This window comes from Halichoerus grypus, chromosome 3, assembly GCF_964656455.1.
Source record: "Halichoerus grypus chromosome 3, mHalGry1.hap1.1, whole genome shotgun sequence".
Taxonomy (NCBI): Eukaryota; Metazoa; Chordata; class Mammalia; order Carnivora; family Phocidae; genus Halichoerus; species Halichoerus grypus.
In genome coordinates this window covers 68,231,695-68,246,920 of record NC_135714.1, presented here as the reverse complement: position 1 = coordinate 68,246,920, position 15,226 = coordinate 68,231,695, and the positions used below count along the sequence as shown (strand labels likewise).

Genomic DNA, 15,226 nt, shown 5'->3' with positions numbered 1-15,226 from the left:
ATGTTTGAGAGATATTTTGGGAGTAGATGATGCAGGGAAGGAGAGACATGGAAGTGTTATGAATATTGCCTTTTGAGGGTTTTTTTTTTTTAAGATTTTATTTATTTATTTGACAGAGAGAGACACAGCGAGAGAGGGAACACAAGCGGGGGGAGTGGGAGAGGGAGAAGCAGGCTTCCCGTGGAGCAGGGAGCTCGATGCGGGGCTCGATGCCGGGCTCGATCGCAGGACCCTGGGACGATGACCTGAGCCGAAGGCAGCCGCTTAACGACTGAGCCACCCAGGCGCCCCACCTTTTGAAGTTTCTGAGTAAAGCAATAGAAAACACAACTCAGGGAGAAAGTTTTAAAATACAGTTCTTGCATAAGTCCAAGGATTATTTATAGCAATTAAAGACAGGAACAAATGCTTATTAGACTTCAATTTATATGAACTGTTGATAATGACTACTAGAGCATATGAGGGATTCACATAGCATCCTACATATGCTTCTATTCTAATTCTTAATACATTAGAATTTCTGGTTTATATCTGTTTCCTTCACTAGACTGTGAACTACGTGAGGGCAGGCACTAGGTCTGATTTATATCTCCAGGAGGCAGTGAAGTTTCCGACATAGCAGCCACTCAAATATTTGCAAAGTGAAATAATTAGGTCAAGAATCAACTTTAAAATTTTCTATTTTTCAAATAATTTTTAGTGTGATTGCATATTTTTAAACAAAAGTCTTTACATAAAATTTGCCCAATTCAAAATTCCCAGTTAATAGCTTTACTCACTCATTTAAAATTTACCCATAAAAGAAAATGTGGTTTTAGCCAAAGAGGGCTACATTTCTAATATGATCAGATTTAACTGTTGGCCTGCTTTCAAATAGTGCTACCAACAACAACCCCATGTTAGTATAGAGTATAGAATCCTGTTTCTTCATAGGAGATTGATTAATTTTGCATCACCCAGCATAGTACTTTTTAGCATGATAAAAAGATCATGATAAAAAGATCATGATAAAAAGAATAAATTGATACCGTTTTTTTGAATTTATTTTCCTACAGAGGTGTCAAAGCACAACTACTTTTTTCATCTGATCAGCAGATGGCAGTGTTTTACTTTATTTAGCTAATAGAGCTTTCTCTCAGGCTCATAATTTAGACAATCTATTAAATAACACAGTATTTTTGAGGGTTAATTTATAATTTTTGCCCCAAAAATGAATATTATAGAATAGGGGCTGATCTAGATTAAAAAAATAATTTCACCCAGTTTTTAGTTAGTTAGAATTTTCTTAAATTCTTTTTCAATTTGCTTTTCACTTGTTTCATTGCAAACAATTATTCTCATTTTTGTAAACAACAAAAAACCCCAGTTTATTTTACCTTGTCCCTTAGCTTATTTTTGAAAAAAGTCAATGCTGAACAGTACTTCTGGAAACAAAGTTTAAATTATATTTAAACTAATGTGGCACAGTTGAAAGTTTCACTGGGCTTCAGTTCCCCCTTGTAAGATTAATCCTTTCAACTCTGAAGTTTTTGAACTGGAGAGTGAGTCAAGACATCTGGGTTCACTTCAGAATGCCATAAAATACACCCTAAACAACTTATAACAAGCTGCTGTTCGAATTTTTTTTTTGCCAACATTTTTTATTTTTTTTTATTATTTTTTTGCCAACATTTTTTAATGAGTAAAGTAAATCTAGTCTGCATATCACTATATTTAACTTGTAAAAACATTGCCAAGATACTGGTTTTAAAAGTACGAAGTCTCCATAAAGACATATAAAGGGATTGAAGATCAAGGGGACCTTCCACCTTTAAGTAGAAACACAATTCACTAATAATGAAGTTCAGAACACCCTTTTTCTATTATAATCATGATCATTATGATGTGCAAAAGCAAAAATTGTTACTATTCAGTTTCTTCGGGTGGTCATGTTACCCTTCAAAATATAAAGCTTTATCTTCTATTATTTATTTAAGCAAAAACACAAGAACAATGCACCAAACTACGACCACCTCCCCACCAAAAAAAAGACACACAAAAAAACCCCCAGAAAACAAATGTTTCAGTACCTCCTTCGAATGTATTTATAAGAACAGAAAAAGTCTCTAATTGGAACTTTCTAAAAGCATTTCTCCCCAATTAGAGAGCAGAAATGACTCTAAATGGCACTGTTTCAAGGACAGCTCATCAGTTAATTATAAGGAGTTCTCTAAATTGAGGAGTGAAGAACGATACTAAATTTCAATCAGTATAGATAAATATGGCTTGTCATTATTCACTTGATATTTTAGACAGTCCATTTAAAGAGGAAGACATGGAACAGAAATATTGTCTTTTCTAAAAGAACAGAGATTATGAGAATCACACTGAACATTTACCCCAAGACTATACTCTTGTCTGGAATATGGTTTTTATAGTCATTCAATTTCCATGATCCCCAGAGACTTTCATTTGCTTGCCCATTTATTTTCCATCTGGCTCCTTCAGACAAGAAAAAATAATATGATATTACTATTGCTGTACTTAACAGCCTGGAAAAATCAGTGTGTATTTTAACTATGGTAGTTACATAATTTAAAAATATGTCTATTGAAGTTTCAATTCCTTTTAAGTTTTGTGTTCCAGCATAATTTAGCACTCTGTATTCTGGTAATAAATGTCTTAAAATTCCATAATTTATTTATGTTTATCTCTGAGATTATCTACCTGCCCAGGTTTAATTTACTTTTTACTTAGTTTTAAAAGCAAACATAAAGAAAACAATTGTTTAAACAGCAAGTTGTCAATACATAATATTTATCCTCACAATCTTCCAAAATTGCTCTATTACATTTTATTTTCTTCTTCTTACTTTTTGATATTTTTATGAACCTTTTTATCTCTATTTTCCTTCATTTAAAGTTATGCTTTGTTTATTCATGTTCATAGAATTCTCAATCATGTTAAAAACAAATATGGGTTTTGTTTGTTTATTGTCACAGATATCCTCTTGTTATTCTTCACAATCACCTTATTCATGAATTGTAAGTTGGGGACCAGGCTCTGCTTAGAAATAGCCCTTCGTGTTTGTTCCTCTATTCCCAGAGGAGTTTGCTGCACATGCCTCGATCCCTTTCCATCTGGCCTCTGCACAAAGGGTTTATCCCACTTTAACACAATTCTTTGTTTTATGGAGGACCTTGAGTTTATCTGAGAGTGAATACATATGAAACAATAATCATGTTACAGGAGAACCTGATCTGACCTTTTTTTTTTTTATAACCAAACCCTAAGATGAGAGAGAAACTACACTTAGCCAGTAACAAAGGCTAAAGAAGGTAAGGGCTGTAGTGATGCCAGATCTGAAACAGAGCTGCAAAAAAGTAAATGTGAAGGGTCTGATTTCTCTGGATACTATCCATTATTACAGTGCTTGTGTTTATGTGGCTTCAGGAAAAGAGAAAAAAGCTTGCTACATTTTTGTGTGTATCAGTGAAGAACCTTTGTGAGATTTTCACTTTGTAAGACATTAACAAGAAACAGCTATATTTGCATACTGATCTATCAATGAACTTTATTACAATATATTTCTCTCAACAGAAAAATATAATTAAGGTATTAATGAATTAAAAAAATGTGAACTCTTCTTTCCTTAGTGTAAATAAAATTACAGTAAGATTCGTGAAACCTCATATTTAACTAAAAACCCTCCTTTTAAAATGCATTGCTGGTCTCAGTGTTTAAGTCAATTGATTTTCTTACTCTGTATTCATGTTATCCAATCTTTATTTCCGCAAATATACAGTGTTTTTTTTTTAAAGATTTTATTTATTTATTTGAGAGAAAGAATGAGAGAGAGAGAGAGAGAGAGCACATGAGAGGGGAGAGGGTCAGAGGGAGAAGCAGACTCCCTGCTGAGCAGGGAGCCTGATGTGGGACTCGATCCTGGGACTCCAGGTTCATGACCTGAGCCGAAGGCAGTCGCCTAACCAACTGAGCCACCCAGGCGCCCCGCAAATATACAGTTTTATAAGGAAATACTTGAGTTAAGAATTTTGTGGTAATTTTGCCTAGTAATAGACTGGAGAAACACAAAATCTAAATAAAGAATAAACATCAAAAGGCCAAAAAGAAAACACACACACACACACACACACACACACACACAACATATAGGTGCTTTTTTTTTTAAGGTGCTTTGTTTTGTTTTGTTTTTTTAAAGATTTTAGTTATTTGACAGAGACACAGCGAGAGAGAGGGAACACAGGCAGGGGGAGCAGGAGAGGGAGAAGCAGGCCTCCTGCAGAGCAGGGAGCCGGATGCGGGGCTAGATCCCAGGACTCTGGGATCATGACCTGAGCCGAAGGCAGATGCCCAACGACTGAGCCACCCAGGTGCCCTAAGGTGCTTTGTTTTTAATAATTTATTCCAAAACATATTTGGAATTTGAGACACAAAGCTGTCTGAATGACTTCATTTGGGTTTGAAAGAGTTTGAGATGCTGATGCAGGTTGTGGATTTCAAATAGAACTACTGGTTTGAAAGGTGGCAACGGAAATCTGGAACCTAACTGGGCACAGGTTACTTTGTGAGGATCAAAGAAATAGGACCCCACCTCCTTGATCCCCCAAAACATACTAATATTTTTTATTGTATGTGCTCTTTTCAGGCAGCTTTGAAGCATATTTCTATAATAACGGTATTTTAGATTTAAACTAAAAATTTACTCATTTTGAAGTAGCATCTAAAACTACATTTGAGAACATTTCTCTCTCTCTTTTTCTTTTCTTAGATTTTATTTATTTATTCATGAGAGACAGAGAGAGAAATGCAGAGGCAGAGGGAGAAGCAGGCTCCCCGCGGAGCAGGGAGCCCGATGCGGGGACTTGATCCGAGGACCCTGGGATCATGACCTGAGCCGAAGGCAGACGATTAACCGACTGAGCCAACATTTCTCCCCATATTTGGTCTAATGAAGGGAATAACCTTTGAACACATCTAGTCCTCATATTCTGAAAGGGTAAGGTGCCTTTTTTTTAGCCACCTTTCCTAAGGAGCAGAAATTGTGGGCCCCCAACTCCACATGCTCACATATAATATCCCCTGTGTTTGGCAGCAGTGCTGAACCTGGTGTAGATCCTTACAAATGGATTGGACTTGCCAAAGGGAAAGTAGTTAAAAAGAAGCAAACAGCAAGTTCCCCTTGCTTCATCTTCCGTGGAGGAAATTCACAAGCTTCTGTAGATTGCAGTGTTAGGAAAATCAAATTTGTCATTAGAACAATGTTACCACTTCCCCACTCTAAGCCTGTTTCAGTCTCCACTCGTAACTGCTGACTCAGTTTGCCTCCACTGCCAGAACTGAGCCTTGTCCCAAACTGTCTACTGGGTTGGTTGATCAGGAACAGACCACAGAGGGACAAACTGATGATCACTCAGTAGTTCTGGGTTTACCATAGCGTGTTAGTTTGGTCTAAACACTGTGTTTGTTAGGACTGCAAAGGTATAAATATCCTTTATGGGAAGGGGGGGGAAACCCCTAAAATTTTAGGGCAACCGGCTCAAGGTCACCAAGGGAAGGCAACATTTGAGACCGGGCTCTTCAACTCCTCGGTCCAATAATGGACTGGAGCCAAACAGGACACCATCCAGGAGTTTCAAAGCTGCGTAGTAAAATAGCTAGCGTGGGCAGTCCTTTTGTACTCCAGCTGGAGTAAAATTAACGCAGTCTTCCTTTCTTCCATCGCCGTCTGATAGCATCCAGCAAATGGGTGTAGGGTTAAGGAGAGCAGAACCCAGCTGTCCTTTCACAACTGAGTCTTTTGAGAAATTGGAACTGAGGAGGGTGAGAACCACGGGAGAGGGGCAGTGAGTTGGGAGAGGAAAAACGGGAGCAGCTGAGTGCCGGGCGAGGGGAAGGAAGCCGGGGTGTGTGCGTCTGGAAGGGAAGTGGGGAGAGGGGCAAGAGTGAAAACGGGGCCAAACTCAAGCTCAGAGAACCCAGCGCCCGCTGCCTGCAGGAGGGGGTGAAGGCGGCCAGTAAGAGTGAGGGGGAAAGCGGGAAGCCGGGGGAAGGGAAGGAAGTAAGGAAAGAGGAAGGAAGGCAGGAGGGGAGAGAGGAAGAGTGGCTGCAATTTCTGCGGCCGGCTCAGTAGGAGGAGCAGGAGGAGAAAGAGGAGGATCCAGAGTCAGTCAGTCAGGCAGCCAGCGGGAGGTGGAGAAAGCAGGAGGAGGAGGAGGAGGATTAAAGATGGCCACCAACAGCTGCGGGAAACGGCAACAACCCCTCACTTTCCGGGATGGTCCCTGCGGGTCGGCCCGGCCTTGATGGAGAGGAGAAGCCCGAGGAGCGCCGAGGCTGAGGCGGCGGCGGCGGCGGGGACCCAGCGAGGAGGAGGACGCGGGGGAGCAGGGACCGGGGCAGGAGAAGGGAGAGGCGGCGGCGTCGCTGCCCCGGCCGCCTAGCGCCGCTGCCCGCCCCGGCGGACCGCTTCCCGCACCTCGCGGCCGCAGAATCGAGGCCGGCCCGCGGCCCCGTGCCCCGCCGCGGGGCTCCCGGGCCCCGCCGCGGACGCCGCGCCCGCCGCCCCCTCCCCGTCGCCGGCGCGCACTCGGGCCCGTCGCGGTCACCGCTCCCGGGCCAGGCCCGCCCGCGCCCGCCCGCCCTCCGGTGAGTGCCCCCTGCCAGCGCCCCCTACCCCACCCCGCGCCCGGCGCGCCGGGGCCGCTTTGTTTGTGCGGGGCGGAGGCGCTGCCCACTCGCGGCCCTGTGCCCGCTGCCCCTGCGGACAGGCCGCGGCCCAGCTGCCGCCCTCCCCCGGGACCGCGCTGCCCGGAGGCGCCGCTGCCACCGGCGTTGGCCGCCTGCCTGGTGTCCTCCACCGCGGCCTGGAGAGGGCGCCGTCGCGGTGGGGTCGGGGTTGGGGTCACGCGCGGCTGGCAGTGGGGAGCGATGTTGGGGTATTTGGGGGGCGGGGGAGGAGAGGGCTGGACGTTGCCCTAGTGAGCAGTGAAGGTGTAACCTGGCGGTCCAGGGATAGGGGTCCGGTGAAGGCCCCTTTTCCAGACCCCGCGGGGTCTGCGCTCCCGGAGCCCCCCTGCGCCCGTGCTCAGCCGAGCGAGGCCCCCATCCCTCGGGCGCTGTCTCCAGGGCTGCGGGCCTCTTCTGCTTATTCCCGAGCGCTGCTCTCCCCCAACGCCCTGTGCTGGAAACCCTTCGTTTATGCAAGGAACCGAGATGCTTGGGGTGGGTGTTTGCCCTTTTATTCTCTTGTACATGGGATGTGGTGGCATCGCAAACATTCACAGTTACGGTGGGGTTTAGAAAGCAGATGTGACCTTTCCTACCAAAAGCCATTTGGCCCACCTGGCCAGTGTTTGATCCTCAGGTGCAGCATTTCATTGATTTGTACCATTGAATTCTGAGATCTACAGCATTAGGTCCTCTTTTTGCTGAAATAACCTGATAAAACCTGATTGAAAGGATGTTTACGGTATGTGTGAATCCTTGCTTCTACTTCCAGTGCCTTAAAAAATGGTTGTTTCCTGTGGGAAAATGGTGCTAATGCACAGGAAAAACAATTTTTTGTTCAGTAATGGGCATGAGTTGGTTAGTACCAAAATGGTTATTGTAGTCTGAAAACCAAACAATTAAAAAAGAAATACAAAACCTTTTGCTTTGAGATAGCAGTATAATTCCAGGTTGGAATTGTTTGAAAACAGGTTTAGAACAGTTAGTTTCCACTATCAGGCTACTATAACAAACATAATGTAAAACAGAACCAAAAATATGTTGGTTAAAAAAAACAAACTAGGTGTGTTTTAGTGCACAGGTCTAGCAAAAAATAAATCCTGCTTAAAAAAAATAAAACTTTATGGTGGGACTCTAAGCACAGGAAATAGCTTGGTACATTTTTTTTTTGTATTTAGAAATACAGATTGCATTACACTGAATTGAGAACTCTTGCTAGGATATTGGAGCACAGTAGTACATGTTATACTTTGAACTATTCATTCTCAAGCTGCTAGAAATACAGATTTATACTAGTTTCTTTTTCTGAGTTGAAATTGATTCATGTAAAAAAAATGTTAGATTTCTAATTTAAAATTTCTGCAAAAAGGAGTTATGAATTAGAAAACATGACGTTCTCGTCTTATAATATCTATTAAATGGGAAAAGAATAAATGACAATATAGTATTTCAATATTAGTTGGATTATCTACTTGGAAGATTCTTAAACTTTGCAATTTTAAGAGTTTACATCAGGCATTCTTAATTTAATGCATGTGCTTCAGAGGGTCCTTGAATCCTTAGAAATTCTATGCAGAATGTAGCATATATTTGGATTTTTTTCTGGATAAAGAGCCCATGGAGTCATCACATTCCCAAAAGATGGCTCCACAAAAGATTATGAACTAGTGGATATATAACTAATAAATCTCCTGTATTTGGAAGGTAAAATTCTTAAAGACTTGATGATTTATATCCTTCACTTGCAGTTAGGGCTAAAAAATTTTTATTATTGAGAGTTTAGCACATAGAAATCATTTTCATGCATTCTTATTGAACCCTCAGGACAATGTTAATTCCATTTTACAGATGAGGAAATAAATATTTAGAGATGCTTGTTCAAAGTCACACAGCCACTGGTGGGCCAACATTTGAACCCAGGTTGTCTAAAGTCAGCGCTAGCACTGTTAGAAGAAGGCTACGCTAAGCTTTGAGTCAATGATAACATTTGCTTGGTGTTAAAATGAGTAATTTATATTTTGTTAGAATTGAAAAGTGGCTCTGAGATTATCATAATATACTGTATCATGGAATTTTAGAGCCACTGACTCCCAAGTAGGAAGAGACCTTAGTGATGCTAACCTCTCTTAATGATACTAACCTGAAATCACACCCAAAGTAGGGCCATTTCTATGGCATCCTTGGAAGGATCATCCAGCCTCTGATTTTCATACCTATGTGATTACAAGTTCACTTCTTTCTTTCCACATTTTAAATCTTTTTCTGTTTATGTAAGTTAAAATTTGCCTTCCTGACATTTCCGCTAAGTTCCAGTTTTTCTTTTGTATGATTCATTTATCATCCATTAAAGAATTAAGAGATAAATGACTCCTACTCTAATTTTTTTTGTCATCAGGTTTAATGAAGTATAATTTACATGCAGTAAAAGTTTTCACAAATGTATACAATTGGATAATCACCACAATGAAGATATGAAACATTTCCATCACACCAAAAGGTTCTTCGCCCTCTGCCCCCACCCCTGGCAACTATTTTTTTTAAATTTTTTTATTCTTTGAGAGAGAGAGAGAGAGCATGAGCAGGGTGAGGGGCAGAGGGAGAAGCCGACTCCCTGCTGAGCAGGGAGCCTGATGCGGGGCTTGATCCTGGAACTCTGGGATCATGACCTGAGCTGAAGGCAGATGCTTAACGGACTGAGCAACACCCCGGCAACTATTAATCTAATTCATGTCCCTGTACTTTTTTCTAGAATATCATGTAAATGAAATCCTACAATATGTAGTTTTTTTGTCTTCTTTCCCTTAGCATAATGATTTTGATATTCATTAAATTGTTGCATGTATCAGTAGTTTGTTCAGTGGCATGCTGATAAATGTTGTAACAACGTGCTCTCCAAAGAAAAAAAAATTCCTGATTTGTAGTATTTGCTAGTTATTGCAGCATAAATACTCTTACCATGGCCTATATTAAGGTATCTTGATTCATGCCTAGTGTGGGTCAGTTATGAATAAAGCTGCTATAAACAATGTGAGGGACAAATGTTTTCAGTTTTCTTGAGTTGTACCTAGGAGTGGGATTACAGGGTCCTAGGAGAAGTCTGTATTTGTCAATTGCAGTAACTTTATATTGAATTGCCAAACTTCTCCAAAATGACTACTATTTTGAATTCCTACCAGCAATGTTAAGAGAATTTCAGTTGCTCTGCATCCTTGTCAGTACTTATTATTGTCAGTTATTAAGCTTTTAGCCATTATTATGTGTGTAGCAGTCCTTTAACGTTTTGACTTTTTAACTCTGTTTTTCAATAGTATTTGAACCCATATAGGAAGCTTATGACTGGCATTGCTGAATAATTTTTTTTTTTTAATTTGGTCATCAGTCATGATCTCACTGTGAAAGCTATAGCACTCAAAGAATGTTTCTTGATTTCTTATTATGAAATTGCCTTTCATGTAATTAGAATTGGTATTTGAGAGGAATCATTAGGGAATTCGAAAACTTAGCTGTTAACATTTTCAAAACGTGCCTAAGAAAAAGCTACGTAAAGCTTTTTTTCATAAAAATTTAGAATTTAAAAAACCTCAAATTATGAAGCATTTCTTCAACTTTTGCTTGGACTTAAAAGAGACTGAATTCAGTCATGTAGACTTTGAACTCATCCAGGAACTTGTAAGAAGTGATAACACAGAAATGTAGCATTACTTTTCTGGTAATTAGAAAAATTAGAAAATTAGAAAGCTATTTTTCATGTAATATTAATGTATATTTCTGATTAGGTGTATTTGGGTTTTTTTTTTTGCTGTCAAGTTTTATTTTTTAATATACTAATGTGTAAGCATTAATGACATTTGGAGTGCTGATTTTATTCTGGGAGATAAAATGGTTTTTAGTTTTTCCATATGGAGTGACAACACATTTGAAGGCTAATCATTTAAATATAATTTAAAAACAGTACATTTGTGATATTTGAACATACATCCTTAACTGTCACTTGTTTCATTTTACCAGTCCAAACCTAACTTACTTAGCTCTAGATTCATATATCCAGCTGCTAGTTTAGACACATGCAACTGAGATGTTCCATAGGCATGTGAGCCTCAACCTGTCCAAACCTCAACTCATAATCTTTTCCCCCACAAAATGTCCTCCCTCCTCCTGCCTTCTCAATTTAAGGAAATGCCATTCGAATCTAGTGTGTCACTAGGTGGACACCTGGCTGTCATCTTCTACTCCTCTGTTTTCCTCAGTTTCCACTTCTGGTCAAATACCAGGTCCAATTGCTTTTGTCTTCTAAGTACATCTCCTCTACGTTCTCCTCCTCAGAGGCCTTTCTTTATTCGGGCCTGTATTTCTCTGCTGAAGTATTACAGTGCTCTTCTCTCTACATGCTTTCCTTAGCTCTAGTCTCACTCTGCTCATCAATTCCTCTCACACCCTTTCCAAAACAAATACTCTTTTCTGATTTTGAAAAATACACAGTTGTGATCTTTTCAATATGCATTTTTTTTTTTTCCTGTTTAAAATCTTTTAATAGATCCTAAGTCATCAAAGAGCCATTAAAGCATGGGGTTCTAGTCGGTACAAAGCTCTTTGTGACCTGGCTCTAGCTTCTCTGGTCTCATCCCTGACAACCATTCATTTGTTCATTAAAAAAAAAAAAAGATTTTGGGGCACCTGGGTGGCTCAGTCGGTTAAGCGTCTGCCTTCGGCTCAGGTCATGATCCCGGGGTCCTGGGATCGAGCCCCGCGTCGGGCTCCCTGCTGGGCGGGGAGCCTGCTTCTCCCTCTCCCTTTGCCTGCCGCTCTCCCTGCTTGTGCTCTCTCTCTCTCAAATAAATAAAAATCTTAAAAAAAAAAAAAAAAAAAAAAGATTTGCGTGTCTGCTCTCCGCTCTGCGGAGTGCTAGGTGAAAGAGTTTTATCAAGGAGCTTAAATTCTAGAGGGGGACAGATGACAAGTGTATACTATTATCAGGTGGTAATAAGTGCCTTGAGCAACATAAGGCTGGGTAAGGAGTTAGGGAATAGTAGGCTGCTGATGTGGGTGCCCGTGCCATTTATAGAGGGCTGTATGAGAAGGCCTCTGTTACCGTGGCGTCTGAGCAGAGACTTGAAGTGTTGCGGGGAGTGAGAGTTTTAGATTTGTGAGAAAAGCAGGTGCTGAGGCCTTGCAGAGGGAGGGTGCTTGAGATGTTTAGAGAACAGGAAGGGGTTGGCTGGAGGCAGGTGAGAGCTGGGGTCAGGCTGCTGGAGGCGCCTGCAGACCCAGCAGGCCAGTGTGAGGACTTTGACTTCTGAGCTCAGTGAGTCTGAGCCTAGAGTGGGTCCTCTCCACAGACAGAGATGCATTCCTGTCTCCTACTTGAGGTTTCTCAAGTACGCTACCTCTCCTTCTACCAGCAACAGTGCTGCCTTAGCCCTCCCCTGTGTTCCCTTAGTAGTACTCTTTGTCCTACCCATACTGAATAGCTGCCTTGTTTGTCTCCTCTCCCTAAGCTGAGGTCCTAGATTTTTTTTTTTAAACCTCTGAATTCCTATTTCATTGAATTAATAATGTCTGTCGAATTTTAGAATTGCTGAAAATGGGGTAATTACTGAAAACTGGGTAAGAGATGCTCAACAGTATTGTGGAGTGGACTGCTACCTCATGTGAATGTGGATTCTGTTTTGCTGATCACTGTGCATTTAGTGCCCAAGCAATGAGCCGTGCATAGTAAGTGGTGAATGATCGAGTGAACACCCATGTGCCAGCCTCTCTGCTTGCTCCTCCGCTTCCCTGAAACCCACGGGCAAGCCTCCGCCAAATTTCTTAACACCTTTCCCTGCTGCCTTATCCTTTCTCTAATCACAAGCTCAAGAAATGCCAATATTTTGGAGATTCTTTCATTCATTCATTATAAATGAACGTAAATGTAACAAAGAAATGTAGGTAATTTCTCTCCAGGCTAAATAGATGGGGGTTGTTGCGCAATTTTGGGCTCATTTGCACTTCTGTTTTCCTTTCTTTGGTGGTAATTTTTTTGAGGTTATTTTATTACTGGGCCCTTGAATCTTTAATAAACAAGACACTGATGGGTCTAGAATATCCTTTCTAGAAACAGCTCAAGCAGGAGTAGACTGAAAAGTCTACTACCAGAAATAAAATCGACAGTATTTCTTAGCGTGTTTCATTTGGTTGAACAAACAATTAGAGTTGGTTTATTTACCTCACTGTGCTGCTGCAGACCTGTAGGCTTTTTGTGCTCACCACTGAGTCTTCAGAAATGGCCGGCTGCAGCAGGGACTCTTCAACCCCACAACATCTAGGTATCATCTTAAGCCTGGAAATCTTACCAGTAACTCTTGAGTCCTTAGTCCTTACATCTCAGGCTTCCACATTCTGTTTCCCCCATAATACCTGCGTGTCTTTGAGCCTGCAGGGGAAGGACGTTGGGAGACCCTAAGGATTGTATTTGCTGTAAGATGAGGCAAAGCATTTAATTTTTTTTTTTTTTTTAGATTTTATTTATTTATTTGCCAGAGAGAGAGAGCGCAAGAGAGCGAGAGCATAAGCAGGGTGAGTGGCAGGCAGAGGGAGAAACAGATTCGCCACCAACCAAGGACCCCAATGCAGAACTCCATCCCAGGACACTGGGATCATGACCTGAGCCGAAGGCTGACACTTAACCAACGAGCCACCCAGCCGTCCTGAGGCAAAGCATTTAAAGTAACATATGTTAGTGATAGGAATTTTTTTCCATTTTTAACTAAAAATCATTGTGTGCAGTAGGCTGTCTTATGTATAATCAGAAATACTGGATTATTGATCTTTAATAGTGTTGCAGTCCATTGTGATAAACCTAGTGTGATAGACCCTTTAGTTTTTTAGTATGTGAAATACGTTGTATATCTTAGTCCACTTAAAGTGGGTACCATTTGTATTTTGACCAACAAAGTGGTAATTTTGCTCTGTGCTGAGTGTTTGTTTTGGGTTTGAGTTTTTTTGTTTTCGCTGTTTTAATGGTTGTGTGTGAGTAGGGCCTTCATTTTATTTCTCTAATAGAGTGGTCTTACTGTGAAATGTGTACGTTGGTTTTCTTATGTCAAGGACAATTGTTAGGGACTTTGGTTTAAGTTTACTCTCACAAATTAAAAAAAAATTGTTACCTGCTTCTATTTGTATATAGCATATTAGTGTGTGACTTGGGACAATAGTAATGCATTTGGTTATTTTAAGTACAGTATTATCATTGCACCATGGCAGTCAGGTGCCGCAGTACCCAGGCACGCTCGAGACTTGCGGGTGCACTGTGACAACCCTCTCTTTTTGTTATGCTGACCCAATAGCAGACACTGTGATGCCTTAGGAAAACTGAACCTCTTTTTAGCCAAGAGAACAGACTTATTATCCATTTTGGTGAAATTACAAGCTCAAATTAGTAACTGTAAGTCAGCTACATTCGTGTGAAGCTAGAGTGGGTTTAAAGTATGGTACTCACATTTTGGAGTCTAGAAGACTACTGGGTGAGAATTTTTTTTTTCCCTAATAAACTAATTACACTTTTCTTTTGGGTATGGCCTAATCCCTTTAAAATATTCTTTATTACTACTTACGAAAGATAAGTGCCTATTTATAATGGCACTTCAGAGGCCCAGAAATTAAGGGATTCCGGTACTCCCTCTGCCACTACAGAGCTGTGTTGCTTTGGGCCCCTGACCTGTCCTGTCGGGCCTCTGGTTCTCCATCTGTTGGTGGTCCTTTCCACTGCAGCTCCCTTCCCTAACAGGGATGGTTGAGTTCTGACACTCCTTCTGTTGGTTTTCCTCCGTCCTTAAGCCCTTGCTACCTATGTTGCGAGAGGGATCCTGTTACAGGGTACTCTTTGACGTGAATAAAAGGTACGTCGTCAACACTCGATGAATTTGCTCTTTTTTAAAAAAAGTTTTATTTAAATAGATACATGCTGCGGGGAGGGGGAGGGGGAGAGTCACCAGCGGACTGTGCTGGGTGTGGTGCCGCCAGTGCAGGGCTCAGTCCCACAACCCCAAGAGCACGACCTGAGACGAAACCAAGAGGCCGGTGCTTGACCAAATGCACCACCCAGGTGCCCCAAATTTGCTGCATTTTAAAATATCCGTTCCAGCTCCCTCTTCCTGTATGTTTCTTCCCAGCTTGTTTCCCTCTTCTCCAGCCAGTATGGACTTAAAGAGGCCAATTAATTTAATATTAGCCTAAGAAAAGTAATCATCTGATGCACAGCTATTGTATTTATTGAAGTGTAGTTGACATACAGTGTTATACTTAGCCATTACTTGATATTACAAACTCATCCGGGGCACCTGGGTGGCTCAGTGGGTTAAGCGTCTGCCTTGGGCTCAGCTCATGATCCTGGAGTCCCGGGGATCGAGTCCCGCATCAGGCTCCCTGTTCAATGGGGAGTCTGCTTCTCCCTCTGACCCTCCTCCCTCTCATGCTCTCTCTCACTCTTTCATTCTCTCTCTCTCAAAAAAAAAAACAA

The 15,226-nt window shown here is 41.4% G+C and overlaps 1 protein-coding gene across 4 annotated transcripts in view; it reads left to right on the top strand.

Annotated features, from left to right (window-relative positions):
• The first annotated feature begins 6,070 nt into the window (after positions 1-6,070).
• Positions 6,071-15,226, top strand: part of WDFY3 (WD repeat and FYVE domain containing 3) — a 274,441-nt gene continuing 265,285 nt past the window's right edge. For 3 of the 4 annotated variants that reach the window (XM_078068881.1, XM_078068879.1, XM_078068877.1), the window contains exon 1: positions 6,071-6,648. The gene's annotated coding sequence lies outside the window, so the exon portion shown is untranslated. The remainder of the gene's footprint in view (positions 6,649-15,226) is intronic. The other variant, XM_078068880.1, reaches the window with a different exon arrangement.